Here is a 14489-nt window from a genome sequence, read left to right as displayed (position 1 = left end):
TGAAGGGGAAGGTGTAATAAAAGACAAAAAGAAGAGAGGGTTAGAAAAACAAAAGTAAATTGCCTTAAGTGTTCAGATCATTAGCAATGGACACATTACTGCTCTTATTAGCCTTTTCTCCTTTGTAAAGAGATCAGAAAAAGAAAAAGAATGGAATAAAGGAAATATAATAGTTAAATAATTGTGAATGTAATATAACCAGGCACAACTTCCTAACATGCTGCTAATTCTGAAATAGAATGCTAAATCTTCAAGTGGAATGAATTAGAAAAACAGAATCAAGCAATATGTTGTTTATAAAAAACATAAGATAACGAGTGAAAATAAGGAACTGTATTAAAATATATTATTTATCAGATGGAGTGTAGATGGAGAAGTAATATGAAATTAGTCTAGAAAGATAGATTGAAGTCAAATTGTGCAAGATTTTAAGTAATAATATAATACTAACTAGTATTTTTATAACACTTTAAGATTTGTAAATCACTTTTACATAGATTATCTACTTGGGTCCTTACCATAACTGAGTCAGGCTAACTATTTTTATCTTTATTTTATAGGAACTGAAGTTGATCATTAAGTGATTCACCCAAAGAAGACTTAGGGTGTTTTCAAATTTTCAAGTATGTGAGGAGCTCCAGAGTAGGAGACAGCAAAGTAGTAAAGTAGATAGTCCTGGAGTCAGGAAGACCCAGTTCAAATGTGACCTCACACACTTACTACCTGTGTGATGCTGGACCAGTCACTTAATTTTGTTTGCTTCTGTTTTCTCTTCTGTAAAACGAGTTGGAAAAGGGAATGGAAAACTGGTCTAGTATCTTTGCAAAGAAAGCTCCGCAGACAACATGGCCCATGGGGTCAGGAAGAGTTGGATACAACTGAATAACTGAATAACAACAAATGAAATAGAAAGATTCATGAAAGCTCCACCCTGCCAAACTAAAAGTAATATATGGGAACTGTTGGGAGGCAGATTTGAACCAATAAAAGGGAGACTTCCTATGGATTAGGTTTTCCCAAGGCAGAGGCCATCACCTCCGGAGGCAGAAGGTCTTTCCTCAAAGGAAGGTTGGACCTACCACCTCTTAGAATGTTGAGGGACTTCTCAAGCAGGTATGGACAGGATCAGCTTCCCTCAGAAATTCTGAGCTTCAGTGGTGGTCTTTGTAACAGAGATCTCCTTTGTAAAGTAATTGGAGTTACCTAGAGAAAAGAGATTATATGAGATCAAAGCCAGGCATTGTCTCTCTCCTGAAGGACATAAACTGGAAGCCGTGGAATCAAAATGTAGCTTTGTGAGTTTTTACATTGATCCTCCTAAGATAGAAAGCTCAGCTTCAGGGCTGTCTGCAATTAGAAGAGATTTGGACTAAGGTTAGCTGTGAAAGGGAAAGGTTTATTGTGTAGAGGCTGAAATCCTAGAATGTCAGAGCTGGGAAAGACTTTAGAAAATAAGAATGGAAGCTGGTATTTATAGAGCACTTTCTAAATATTAACTCATTTGATCTCCATAACAGCCCTGGGAAGGGCAGGGGCTATTATCAGCCCCATTTTACAAATGAGGGAACTGAGGCATTTAGGAAGTGACTCACTCAGGGTCACACAAGTGACTGAGGCTGGATTAGAACTCAGTCTCTATAGATGCCTCCAGAAAATGAAAGACAGAGCAGGCTGTTAGAAGATGGAAAGTTAGAGCCGGTAACAAAATGGAGTTATGAGGCATTGAGTTACTCATCACTTAGAGATCGTCAGACAAAGGCTATTGATCAGAAATGTTGTAGAAAACATTCCTGTTCAGGCATGGAGAAATGACTTCATTCTTCTGGACCATGGACATGGAGCTGGAAGGGAGCTCAGAGGCCACTGACTCAACTAATACCTTCTAACAAGAATAGTTTGGCTCAAGGAAAAGGGAGGAGGATGATCTGTGATTGGAATTTATATCAGTAAGGGAACTGGGGGGTGTCCTCTAGCCTAACCCGTTACCCTTTCATTTTCCTCCTGTGAGAGTGAGGGCATTGGATTAGATGGCCCCACATGTCTCTTTAACTATGAGATTCTGTGAAGGTAGACTTACTGGCTGTCAGAGTTTAAAGTGACTTTAGAGATGTTCTCATCTAATCTCATTTTAAAAAAGAAGGAAACCTAGGCCCCAGAAGTTAAATCAAGTTACCAGACATTTGTCAAGCATTTGTTATGTTCCAAATACAAGTAAGAAGAAAGACAATCTGTGGATGCTCCACAGTGAAAAGGTTGGCTAGAGGAAGAACATGGCAATGTGAATCAAGTCAGAAGAAGAGCTGGGAAAGGTATGAAGGATGACTACCCTGAGTCTTTCCTCAAAAGGGAGCATATAGCAATTACTCAGCAGTGGGAGAAGGGAATGTCCAATGTGGGAAGGCAGCTGAGGCATGGTCTGGAAGTGGGCTTCCCATGCCTGAACAGGAATCCTCTCTACCAGAGACCTGAGAAATAGTCCTCTAGCCAGAGTCGTGGAAGTCTTTTTTCTAGGGGCACATGGAATAGAGACAGACATGAGAACCCAGGGCTTAGGACCCCCAGCATTGCATTCATCCCAACACTTTGCTGGCTTCTCTGATCCTGTCCTGCTCCAAATCCAAGATACCATGCCTTTTCTTCATGGAATCACAGATTGGTAGAGCAGGACCCCACAGTCATCTATGCAGGCTGAGTAAGAATTCTCTCTACCCCATCCCAATTGTGCATCTAGATCCTGCTTGGAGGGATTAAGAGAGGGAAGGGGGGATCCCCTACTTCCTGATCCAGTCCATCGGGCCCTCCTTGGACTAGCATTGATTGTTAGGAAGTCCCTCCCCCTTAAAGAGAGCAGAAACACACTCCTCTGTACCTGCTCCCCGTTGTTCCTGGTTGAGTTCTTTGGGGCCATTTCCCCTTTTGAAGAGAGACTTTTCAATCTCTCTTGTTATATGTGGTTTCTTTACTGTGGGTGTGAGCATGAACACACACACACACAGACACACACACGTGCAGAACCCTCTTGGAAGACCTGTGAAAGAACCTGTCCTGCTCTTTGCCAGTGAGTGATGTCATATCCCCAGGGGGTTGGATAGAACTGGCAAGCCGCAGAATGTCAGCTCAGGCAGAATCCTGGAGATGAGGGCTCCCAGAACAATCATTAGTTCACTCTCACAAGAGAACTCAATACTTTACCAGCATTAGAAACACAGGCCCTTCCTTAGCTAGGAGTGATTGAATTGTGTCTGGACCTGTGACCTTTGTAGTATAAGGAACTATTGGTGTGAAGTACTCCCTCCCCATTTTCCTGGTTAATTAGTCAATCAGCAAATACTTTTAGAGGTAGCTAGGTGATCAAGTAAATAGAGCACCAGACTAGTAGTCAGGTGCTCTGACTTTCTGAGTTCAAATCCAGGCCCAGATATTTACTAGCTGTATGACCCTGGACAACTCACTTAATCCTGTTTGCCTCAGTTTTTTCATCTGTAAAATGAGCTAGAGAAGGAAATGGAAAACCACTCTAATAACTCTGCCAAGAAAACCCCACATGGGGTCACCAAAGTCAACAACCCAACAGGGCAAGGCAACATATACATTTAGAAGTATAAATAAACTAAATATACTTAAAATCATTTCAAGGAGGAGGATTTATGTGGAAAGGGCCCTGGGGAGCTGAGAAACTAAACGAAGACAGGAGAGCATTCAAGGAATCCAGGACAGTCTGAGAAAAGACATGGAGGCAGGTGATAGATTATCTTGCCTGGAAAATAAGAAATCATCCAGCTTGACTGGTACATACAGTGCGTGAAAGGAGAGCTAGGCAATATTCCTCAAAAGGTTTACCAGGGTCACAACCATAATAGCCAGATAGGGGAAGGAAGGGCAAAGGCAACAAGTTTTTATTTAGTCTGCAAATATTATCTCATTTGATCCTCACAAGCACCCTGGGAAAGAGTTGCCATTTTTATTACATTTTCCTACTAAGGAAACTGAGGCAGATAGAGATCAAGTGACTTGCCCAGGGTCACTCAGCTAATAAATATCTAAGCCTGGATTTGAACTCAAGTCTTCCCAACTCCAGGCCCAATATCCACTGTGCCTCTAGATAAGAGATGTAATATTATTTGTGAGGACCAGAAAGAAGGCTGGTGGGGCTGAACTTTAGGCAAAGGGGAGCTCGGCAAAATAAGATTAGGAAGGTAGGAAGGTGGGTTACAGTCTTCCTTTGTTTTCCATGTCCTGGACCCCACTCTGACACGTGGGTTGGTGGTGTTTATGGATCCCTTCTCAGAAAAATGCTTAAGTTTTAAGATACCAAGGAAACCAAATCCACTGAAATGAAGATGTCATTTTTTCCATTCCACTTCACAGAGCCCTGAAATCCATCCAGGTGGCCCAGAAGTCAAGGATCCCAGACTCAGAGAGGTGTCTGAGGCTGGGCAAAGGGAAGACAGGGGCCCTGCTTCTTCTTCCAAATGAGCAAAGAGCCTGGGGCCTCTACCTCCCCTCCTTTTATAGGGAAAAAAGGTCCAGGAAAAAAGGCCTGTGACTCATAGATTTTTGAGCTTGTAAAGATCATCAAGGCTCAAAATTTGACAAAAAGCATGTTAAAATTATTTTTACACGTAATTGGGAAAATAAAATATTCAATTAATAATAAAATAATAATAATAATAATAAAGATCAAGGTTATTTGGTCCAAGAAATTGAAAAAGCACAAACAAGTTTTGGACTAAAATGAAGGTTTACATGCCAAGGGTCCTTCAAACAATCAGGCCAACAGTTATTAATTGCCTACCATGCGCAAAGGTATAGGTGAAGTAATAGTCTTCCTCCCCAAAGAGCACAGTAGGAGAACCAAGACTAGGATTTGAACTCTGAGGCTCTCCAAGAGTTTGACTGGGAGAGAGTTTTCTGAAATTTGGTCTGGTGTAAAGAGAGCTGAATTTGGAGTCAAGGGATGTGGGTTTGAGTCCTGGCTATCTGAACGGCCCTGGGAGTTACTTGATCTCTGTTTCCTTCTCTAGAAATTGAAGCGTTTGGACTCTGATATTCTTGGTCCAGTTCTGTGGTTCAACTATGGTACTAGGCCAAGTTCTCAGAGTTAATGAACAGAGTCTGATCAGCCATCCTGTTGCCCAGTTCTGTCTCAGAATACTCTGAGTATTATGACATATGAAGAAACTGAGTCTCCGAGTGGCAGAGCCAGGTCTTTCCAGGTTTTCCAGGCTCTTCCCTCCACCTGGCTGATTTTGCCTTTGATGTTGTACAAGTCTGAATATAAATAGCAAAAAGGATTTCTTTCGCATGCTCTTTGAGGACCTCTTTGAGGACCTCCTTCCTGCGCCTGGTTCTAGAGAGCAGGCAGGACACGCCTGGCTTATCTGGCCATCCCACCACCGTGGGCGACATCGTGGCTCTTCCACATGTCCTCTGCTTGGAGGTAGATCGTGATACCATGCTCCCCCTCCCCTCCACTCCCACCCTCCCTGTAATCAGTCAAGAAGCACCAGCACTTTGAGAAGACCTAGCCCTTGCTAAGCTCCAGAAGGCAGGGCCTCCATCCATCCACATCTCCATCCACAGAGAGCCTCTCTGTTGTCGACCAAGGCCTCTATTCCCAATGCCTTCTTTCAACCCCATCAATTATAATGAACCCTGGAAAATATGACGAAATTAGAAGGCTCTGGATCTGAGCCTAGAAATGATTCACCTCAATGAAAGCTCCCGCTTAAACCTGATGGGTAAAGCCTGGTGTGGCCACAAATACCCTGACCTGGAAGGCCAAGGCTCCAGAGGTCTGCTCTGACTCTGCCACTGACTTGCTGAGTGTCCTGGGACCAGTCACTACTCTCTCGGCCTCAGTTTCCTCATCCACAAAAAGAATGATTCACCTTCTAAGGTCCCTTCCAGCTTTGAATCCTATCGTCCTGCTGGGAGTGGATGACCCATTTCACTTCGAGCTCTACCAGGACCATGAGTGTACATTGTTGTTTCCGCACAAACAATTGTGAAGTGTCTGTTGTATTTAGCACTCTTTAATGAAGCTGTTGGGATTCTGGATTTACATTTCAATCCAATAAGCATTTATTGCTTTGGACCCCAGGAAAAATCAAACAGGTGTTTCTTGTCAAGGAACTTACAGTCTACTGGGTAAGGGAGAAGGGGAATATTCAACACACATGCAAACTGATCAAGAAAAGGTATGGGGGGGGACACAATGGATAAAGCCCTGGGCTGGAGGAGGACTTGAGTTCAAATCTAGTCTCATACTCTTCCTGGCTGTATGATCTTGGGCAAGTCACTTAACCTTGATTGCCTAAAAAAACAAAAACAAAAGAAACAAAAGGTATAAACAGTGATTTCAAGAGGGAGAATCTATAATGATGGGAGTGACTCAGGCAACACTCCATGCCTCAGTTTTCTCATCTATGAAATGCAAGTAATAATATCTATTTTCTGGTAGTTGGGAGATGATCAGATGAGATAACTTAGATCAAGGACCTTTTCAAGTTTGAGATAAATTTCAATCCCTCACCAAGCATTTATTAAACACCATGTGCCAGGGACTTTGTTACAAAGATCAAATGATAATAACCTTTGTTTGCAAGGCGTCTATATTCTATCTAATTATATACTAAAGTGGGAGGCAAATAGGTGTCACACTGGGTAGAGCACAGGACCTGGAGTCAGGAGAACCTGAGTTCAAATCCAGCCTCAGGCATTTACTAGTTCTGTGAGTCACTGAATCTGTTTGTCTCAGTTTCCACACCTATAAAATGGGAATAATAAAAGCTCCTGCTTCCTGGGACTGTTATTAAAATTGAGATAACATTTATGAAGCATTATATAAAAGATACTATTATTATGCTGTTCATAAAAACAACAATAGCATAGTGAAGAGAATAGAGTTCTGGGCTTGGAACCAAAGGGGTCTGGGTTCAAATGTGACCCCAGATACAGACTAGTTGTATGATTCTGAGCAAGTCGTTTGCTTGTCTATAAATGGGGGGGCAGTGTTGGGGGTGGATATTCTTCCCAAGGCTATATGATCTTTTGTTGTTAGAGGCTAGATATGCTTGTATACACGTATGGATGGATGGATGTCGATATATGGATGTGCATGTGAGGACATAGACATTCACATATTTATATGTTCAGCAGAGTACAAATATAAATTACAGTCATTAGCATTATTATAGTGGCATGGTGAAAAAGTGTATAGAGATGGGAGTCATGAAGACCAAGTTCAGACCTTGCCGCAGACACCTCTTGTGACCCTATGCAAGTCTACCTCAGTTTCCCATACGTAAAACAGGAATAGTAAGGATGCTTCCCCTAGGGTTGTTGTGAGGGTCAACTAAGACCATGATGGTAGCTAGCCTGGCCCAGAGTAGGTACAAGAGAAATGGACTGTGAGTCAATAACCCATATTTCTATAACCTTGACCAATAGGAGCAGAGCCAGGAGGGACCACCAGGAGGGGGACATGAGTGGGGGGGGAGGTCGGCTGGTTAAACCTACTCATTTCTTAGATGGGGGGAAATCAAGGTTGGGAGGCAAGAGATGACTTGTTCATCAGAGTCACACAGAAAGAAGGTGAAAGGGCCAGGTTTTCTGAATCTAAATGCAGTGCATTTTCCAAGAGCTTGGATGAGTCCCAGCCCTGGCTCTTTAGATCTGCCACTAAATATTCTTATTAAACAACAGAAATAACCTAAAACGTGTGGAGAGAGAGCACCTGAGTTTGGAGGAGGAGGAGGAGGCTCAGGGCAACTTGTGAGTTGTCTTCTGATGGCTTGGGTGGGGGGGTTGTCTCAACTGAGAAAAGCCCAGACACAGATGGAGGAAGAGGTTCATCCCAGGGGTACAGAACTGACTTGACCTGAAGGCTCCCGATCAGACCTCTTGGCATCATCATCTGGCCCTGACCAGCTCTTGACCTCTCATACCTGCACCTCCCCTTTGGAGAAATGCTAGGGGCAATTAGCTGTCTGAAGCAGCAGAGGAACATCCATTCACTTCACAAACCACTAATTAACCAAGCAAAACCCTTCCCATCAGCAAAACCCAAGGGAGTGGTGGGCAAAACATCTGGCACTTTTCCTTCAGTCTACATTTAGAGGGCTTTATAGAGCAGAATCACAAAATGTCAGAGTTGGACCTTAGAGATGAGAATGCCAGAGCTAAGAGGGGCCTTGGGACAGACTCAGAGATGGGAGAGACAGCATAGAATAGCAGAACCTAGGGGGCCTTAGAACAGGAGATGTCTGACATTAAGGCATGTTAGCCAAGGGGACAATCTCAGCACAGACCAGTCACCTTTCCCAGGGGTTTCAAGACAGTGAGTTTCCTCAGCTAATCTATGGTAGATCTGGGATTTAAAGCCTTCTCTCCATTAGCAGTGGGACTTCCCTGGTCCCCCAGCTGTTTCCCTGCCATTTAAAAGCAGACAAATAAATAAATTCTTTTGATTTAGGAAGTTGGGGTGGGGAGGCTTATTATTTTAATTCTTTCTGAAAGTCATAATCCAGGCTGCCAGATGGCTAAATTGGGTCAGAGTTTGTACCTTTTTTTTCTTTTCCAGTCAGTATGCAAGTGGCAGCCATTCTCTGACCTTGATAGAAGGTCAAGGGACCCAAGATGTACAGCATGAATGTGGTCAGAAATGGCCTGGTGAAGGCCCTGACCATGGTGAAGGTTATAGATGTTTGTCCAAGGCTAGTTAGAGATATACTGAGGCCCTGAGCATGTCAAACTCCCAGACTTTTTAAAACGATGACATCAACAATGAAAACGTAGGTAGTCCAGTATTGCGTGAAGACCCAGGACTCTGGGAATCAAGAATAGAAATCGAATCTCAGATCTGTCCCTGACTAGCTGTGAGACCTTTAGCGAACCCCTCATATATTGAGAGATGGAAGGGACCTTAAAAGTCATCTGGTCTAAGTCCTGAATTTTTAAAATGAGGAAATGAGAGACAGCTGGGTGGTGCAATAAATGGATGGAGCAAGGGCCTTGAGTCAAGAGGACATGAGTTTAAATCTGACCTCAGACACTTACTAGTCTGTGACCCAGGGAAAGTCACTTAACCCTGATTGCCTTCAAAAATTAAAAAAATTAAAAACAAGGCAATTGCTCTGCCCAGGGTCACACAACTAATAAGCTTCAGAGGTGAGATTTGAACCCGATTCCAAGTCTAGAAATTTACTCATTTTACCACATTGCCTCTTTCTGTTTCCTTACCTAGCAAATGATCTGAAGGTCCTCCTAACATTCTATGTTCTGAGGCTCCTCCAATGTCTGATATGTTAGGCCGCTAAGTGACACAATGGATGAAATTATTGATCTGGAATTCTGGAAGACATGAATTCAATCTTGCCTTAGATACTTAGTCCAATGGGACTCTGGCCTCCATTTCTTCATCTGTAAAATGGGGATAGTAAGAAGCATCTACATCCCAGGGTTATTGTAAAGAAAAAATGAAATCATACATGTATACTTAGTAGTGCTTTGCTCATGGTGAGCACTATATAAATTGTTCAACATTATTTATAATAATAATAATAAATTATTATTATTATTAACCTCTCAGTGCTCCAGGCCATTAGTCTCTAAGTTGTGGAACAAATATTAATCCAGATTAATTGAGGGAGGCCTCACTTTGAGTTCCCCAAACCAGTGAACTCATAGAAACAAAGAAAATATCTGCCTATGGAGATGGGGGAGGAAACCCTGCCCTAGGCATGGTGGGGATGGAGTGGAGACAAGGCAATAGAAGCATTTTTAAGCACCTATGGTGAGCAAGGACAGGGTAAATCAGAGATGATGAAACTGAGGCTGGATAAGGGAAAATGGTTTGTTTGTGATCACAAAGGTACCAGAGGTGAGACCTGAACCCAGGTCTTACAAACTGGTCAGCTCTCAAAGCATTATAACTGAGGGATGAAGGCCCTAAGAGCTAGTGGGTGGATGGGAGCAATATCCTACTCTATAGCCATTGTCCTATTTACAACAGCAGTTCTGGGGTGTCAGTGCTCAAAGAGATTATGGAGGACTTGTCCAGCCACTTGGAGGAGGAAGGAGGGTTGACCTGGATTCAGCCTTACTGGACTTGGCCTTACTTCCCCCAAAATACCTTTCTAGGGATTAGGTCAGAAAGGGTCCCCTTTCCACTAATAATTTTGTACAAGAAGTCAAAGGAAAGATAAGAATTTTTCTCAAACTGAGTCCTGTGGGACATTAGTGTCTTTTTTTTCACTCTAAAATCCAGGGGTCTTTGTCCTTCTTTACCTCTCTTCTATGTCTGTCGGCACAGTCGGCCCCGAGCCTCTTGGTCTGCATGCCGCCTCCTGGCTGAACCTCTGGGATGCTCCTGGTCCGGCTTCTCCTCCTGCCCATAGGTCACCTTCTTCCTCAGCTTCCTCTGATTTCCCATCATCCATATCACTCACTGCTCCCTCACCTAGGGGGCCTCCAAGTCTCTGTCCCAGGTCTTCTTGTTCTCCATCATCTTCCCTGATAGTTTTTATCAGTTCTCCGCCATTCAAATGTCATATCTATTCAAATGGAGTCCACATGTGTAGATAGTGGGCTAATCTCTTTTCTGAGCTCCAGAGCCTCAGCAACCCCCATCACTAGTTTCTCCCTAGACTTTACTGAGATGACCCTAGATATCGAAACTCAAATGTGTCCAGCTTGGGTCTAGGGGCCCAGCTACCTGAAAGCAGGGTACTTGAAAGTAGGGGTTCTTCTAGAAGGGACTCTCTGGATTTGGGAAAATAAGTCTAGGAAAAGGGGAGAGATGAGGACAACACTGGGAGATGTACTTTGATGAAGCAGTAACTTAGGATAAAGATTCAATTGCTCTCCTGGGATAGGGAAGCCAGTATATTTTGGGGGCCACATTTGGGAATCCCTTTTTAGGCTGTTGGGGCCTCATAGAAAGAAAGTCAGATTTGAAATCAGAGATCAGGACCCAGATATCTCTCTAGATCTCACCTGATTCCCAAGGTGAAAAGTGAAGGGGGTGCATTTGATGGCCTCGAAGCTTCCACCTGGATCTAAACCTCTGCTCGGGCCTGATATATTCCTAACCAGGCCCTCATGCCACACCTAGCCCAGTCAGCCTTCTCACTTGCCTCTCCTTCCCTCCACCCCCAATCTTGGACTTGGCCTCTGCTAGGGGAGCTGCCTCCCAGCTCTCCATGCTAGAGTGCCACAAAAAACACCCCTTCTGCCCCAGCTTCCAGCCGCCCATAGGGTGTTAGTTTCCTCCGCCAGAACATAAACTTATTGAGAAAAAGGATCGTCTCCCTAGCGTCTCTCTTTCTCTTCTATCAACGTTTGTCAGCTTAGGCCAAGGCAATTATTTTTATCCATCTATCTGTCCATCCATTTATCTCTCTTCTGTCTGTCCATCCATCTGTCCAATCCATCCATCCATCTGGGCAGTCAGATGCAGCACCAGGTCTGGAGCCAGGAAAGAATTCAAATCCTTCCTTGTTCCTAACTGTGTGGCCCTGGACAAGTTACTTCACGCTGTGAGATGAGCTGCAGAAGAACAAGGCCAAGTGCTTTTTGTGGAGAAAATCTCAAATGAGGTCACAAAGAGTAGGACACAACTGAAAATGACTAAACAACACTATTTGTTCATTTATCTATCTCTGTTCATCTTTCCGTCTCTCTCAGTCATGTCTTCCAAGGTCCATTCTAGTGCCATGATTCTCTGACCAGTTTCCCACCCTTAGAACAGGAAGCTCAGGGGAACAATCTAATTCGACAAGCATGTATCCCTTACCCAGTACATATTTCATATTGGAGCTACGAGACATCACGAGATCTTGCCCTCACTGAGCTTTTATTCTACTGAGAAAAAAACCTGTGCACAGATTCATTCATTGTGTTTTTACTAAAGGCCGGAATACTTGCAGTCTTCCGAGGTAGATTGGAAGTCCGAGGGGCTCTGTGAGCAATGGGGTGTGGCTGCTCCTTTGCTATGTCTGATTAGAGACGCCCAGGGAGTGCCATTATGACTGCTAACCTTATCAGCCCCACTGGGGATAATGTGCTGAGGGTGATATTTCTTGTAATTTATTATATTTGAGCTTGAATATGCTTTCCTGTGTGACCTTGGACCAATCACTCCCCCTTTCTGAGTTTCCTTTTACTGGATGGCTTCAGACCCAAAGTCCAAGAAGTTTGCATTAGAGCCTGGCAGGAGGCGCAAGTCATAATGCCTGTCTTCCTAGCCACATGGGCATCTCCAGGACTTGGGTGCCCTGTTGGCAGAGACTTTTCCCTATCCTGGGCTTGCACTTCTCTGTTAGGGTTTCTCCCTTCCCATTTGGTAAGGAGATAGCAGTACAGAGGAAGCAGCCAAGAATCCAGTTTGTCATAGTGCCAGGGACTCCAGTCTGACCCCCACCTCAAACCAGGAAAAGCTGCGCTGTGAATCATTATAACCGATAGTCATGTGGTAGGCATTTGGAGGTTTGCAGAGTACTTTGGGCCTCCTTTTCTCATCCGATTCTCACTTGAGGACAAACATTCTTTTTGTTTGTTTACTCCAATGGGGGGGGGGGAGAGAGAGAGAGAGAGAGAGAGAGAGAGAGAGAGAGAGAGAGAGAGAGAGGAAGGCAGGAGGGTGAAAGGGGGAGAAGGGAGAGACAGACAGGGACAGGTTGAATATATTGAATATATAGATATATAGAACTGGGACTGGGGTGCAGCCCCTGGGATCCAAAGAGATCACCAAGGGCAAAACGGTTGTTGGGACTGCATAGCCCGTTAGTTGGTCCTTCCCCCACCGCCATCCTCCTGTCCAGTCCATCCTCAGCTTCTGCTGAAGGGACTGCTCCCGTGCCGTCACACCTCGCCCTCCCTCTCTGGTTAGGCCTTGGTGCCTCCAGGATGAACCGCACTTTTCTGCTTGGCATTCCAAGCTCTTGCCAACCTAGCCCATTGCCCTCCCGCTCTCATTACCCATGACTCGGCTGCCCAATTCCCCCAGAGTGGCGACTTGGAGTTCTCCATTTAGCGTGGCATCTCTCATCTCCTGGCCTTGGCAGCTTCTCTTCCTCCAGGCCTAAGATGGTTGTGTGATTTGGCCCAGGCCACAAGCTAGTAAGTGGCACAGTCAGGACTCGGAACCCAGTTCCTGGGACTCCAGCGCCTAGAGAGGGCAAACGTGCCAGAAGAAGTGGGGCACAGTCACCCCCGAGCCGTGGAGGGCATGGCCCGGGGCCTTCCCCTGTGCGACCCTGGGGAGTCACGGGAGGCTCTAGAGCGAAGGAACTGGCCCTTCATAGCTCCCCGGGGCCGGAGGCCACCCCAGCTCCCGGAGCACAAATGTAGGGGTGGCGGAGGGGAGCCCCAGGGCGGGTGCCAGGGAGCCCCAGGGCGGGTGGAGGGGAGCCCCAGGGCCGGCGGAGCCCCAGGGTGGGCGCCGGGGAGCCCCAGGGCCGTCGGAGGGGAGCCCCAGGGCCGGCGGAGGGGAGCCCCAGGGTGGGTGCTGGGGAGCCCCAGGGCCGGCGGAGGGGAGCCCCAGGGTGGGTGCCGGGGAGCCCCCGGGCGGGTGCCGGGGAGCCCCAGGGTGGGTGGAGGGGAGCCCCAGGGCCGGGGGAGGGGAGCCCCAGGGCCGGCGGTGGGGAGCCCCAGGGTGGGTGCCGGGGAGCCCCAGGGCCGGCGGAGGGGAGCCCCAGGGCCGGCGGAGGGGAGCCCCAGGGCCGGCGGAGGGGAGCACCAGGGCCGGCGGAGGGGAGCACCAGGGCCGGCGGAGGGGAGCCCCAGGGTGGGCGCCGGGGAGCCCCAGGGCCGTCGGAGGGGAGCCCCAGGGCCGGCGGAGGGGAGCCCCAGGGTGGGTGCCGGGGAGCCCCAGGGCCGGGGGAGGGGAGCCCCAGGGCCGGGGAGCCCCAGGGCGGGTGTTCGGGCCGGGCGCCGTGCCGGGGGCGAGGCTCAGAGGGGCGCGTGGCCCGTGCGGCCGGGGGGACGCAGGACACGAAGCGGGGCCCGCGCCCCGGGGCCGTTATCGGGGAGGAGACGGGGCCCCACGGACCGGGCTCCCCACTGGGGACGGCGCTGAGCCGCGTGGCTGAAAACACGCTCAAGGACCCCCGGGGGAGCCTCGGGGGCAGCTGCCCGGCCCCGGATCTCGGGGTGTCTCGTGCCCGGCCGCCGGGACGAGAGCGGGGCCGCGGGGCCTGTGGGGGACGGGCCGGCCCCACTCGCGGCTTCTGCCCTCGCTTCTCTGGGGCTCCCACGGGGCGCGGGCAGCCCGCGGGCGGGCGCGTTAAAGGGCCCCTGCCTCCTGGCGCCGTCGGGGCCCCGGGAAGGGCCCGGCCGCGCCCCCGCGCCCCCCGCGCCCCCCGCGCCCCGTGGGCCCGGGGCGGCGGGGCCTCGTCCGGAGGAGGGAGGCGGCCGCGTGGCGGCGCACGTGGGGGCGCGGCGGGCCGGGGGCTCGAGGCGCCGCCCCCGGGAGCCCTCCGCGCGTG

General features: G+C 47.6%; 1 long non-coding RNA gene across 1 annotated transcript; it reads right to left on the bottom strand.

The window, feature by feature from the left end:
* Positions 1 to 6013: 6013 nt before the first annotated feature.
* LOC141494269 (uncharacterized) lies at positions 6014 to 13541 on the bottom strand. The gene is made up of 4 exons (XR_012470378.1): positions 12982 to 13541; positions 10291 to 11550; positions 9244 to 9354; positions 6014 to 6316 (listed from the first exon to the last, which is right to left on the bottom strand). It is a non-coding gene; the product is annotated as an uncharacterized LOC141494269 (long non-coding RNA).
* Positions 13542 to 14489: the final 948 nt, after the last annotated feature.

Source organism: Macrotis lagotis, chromosome 1, assembly GCF_037893015.1.
Source record: "Macrotis lagotis isolate mMagLag1 chromosome 1, bilby.v1.9.chrom.fasta, whole genome shotgun sequence".
Lineage (NCBI taxonomy): Eukaryota > Metazoa > Chordata > Mammalia > Peramelemorphia > Peramelidae > Macrotis > Macrotis lagotis.
Note: the sequence above shows the minus strand (reverse complement) of the source record. Positions and strands in the feature narration are given on the sequence as shown.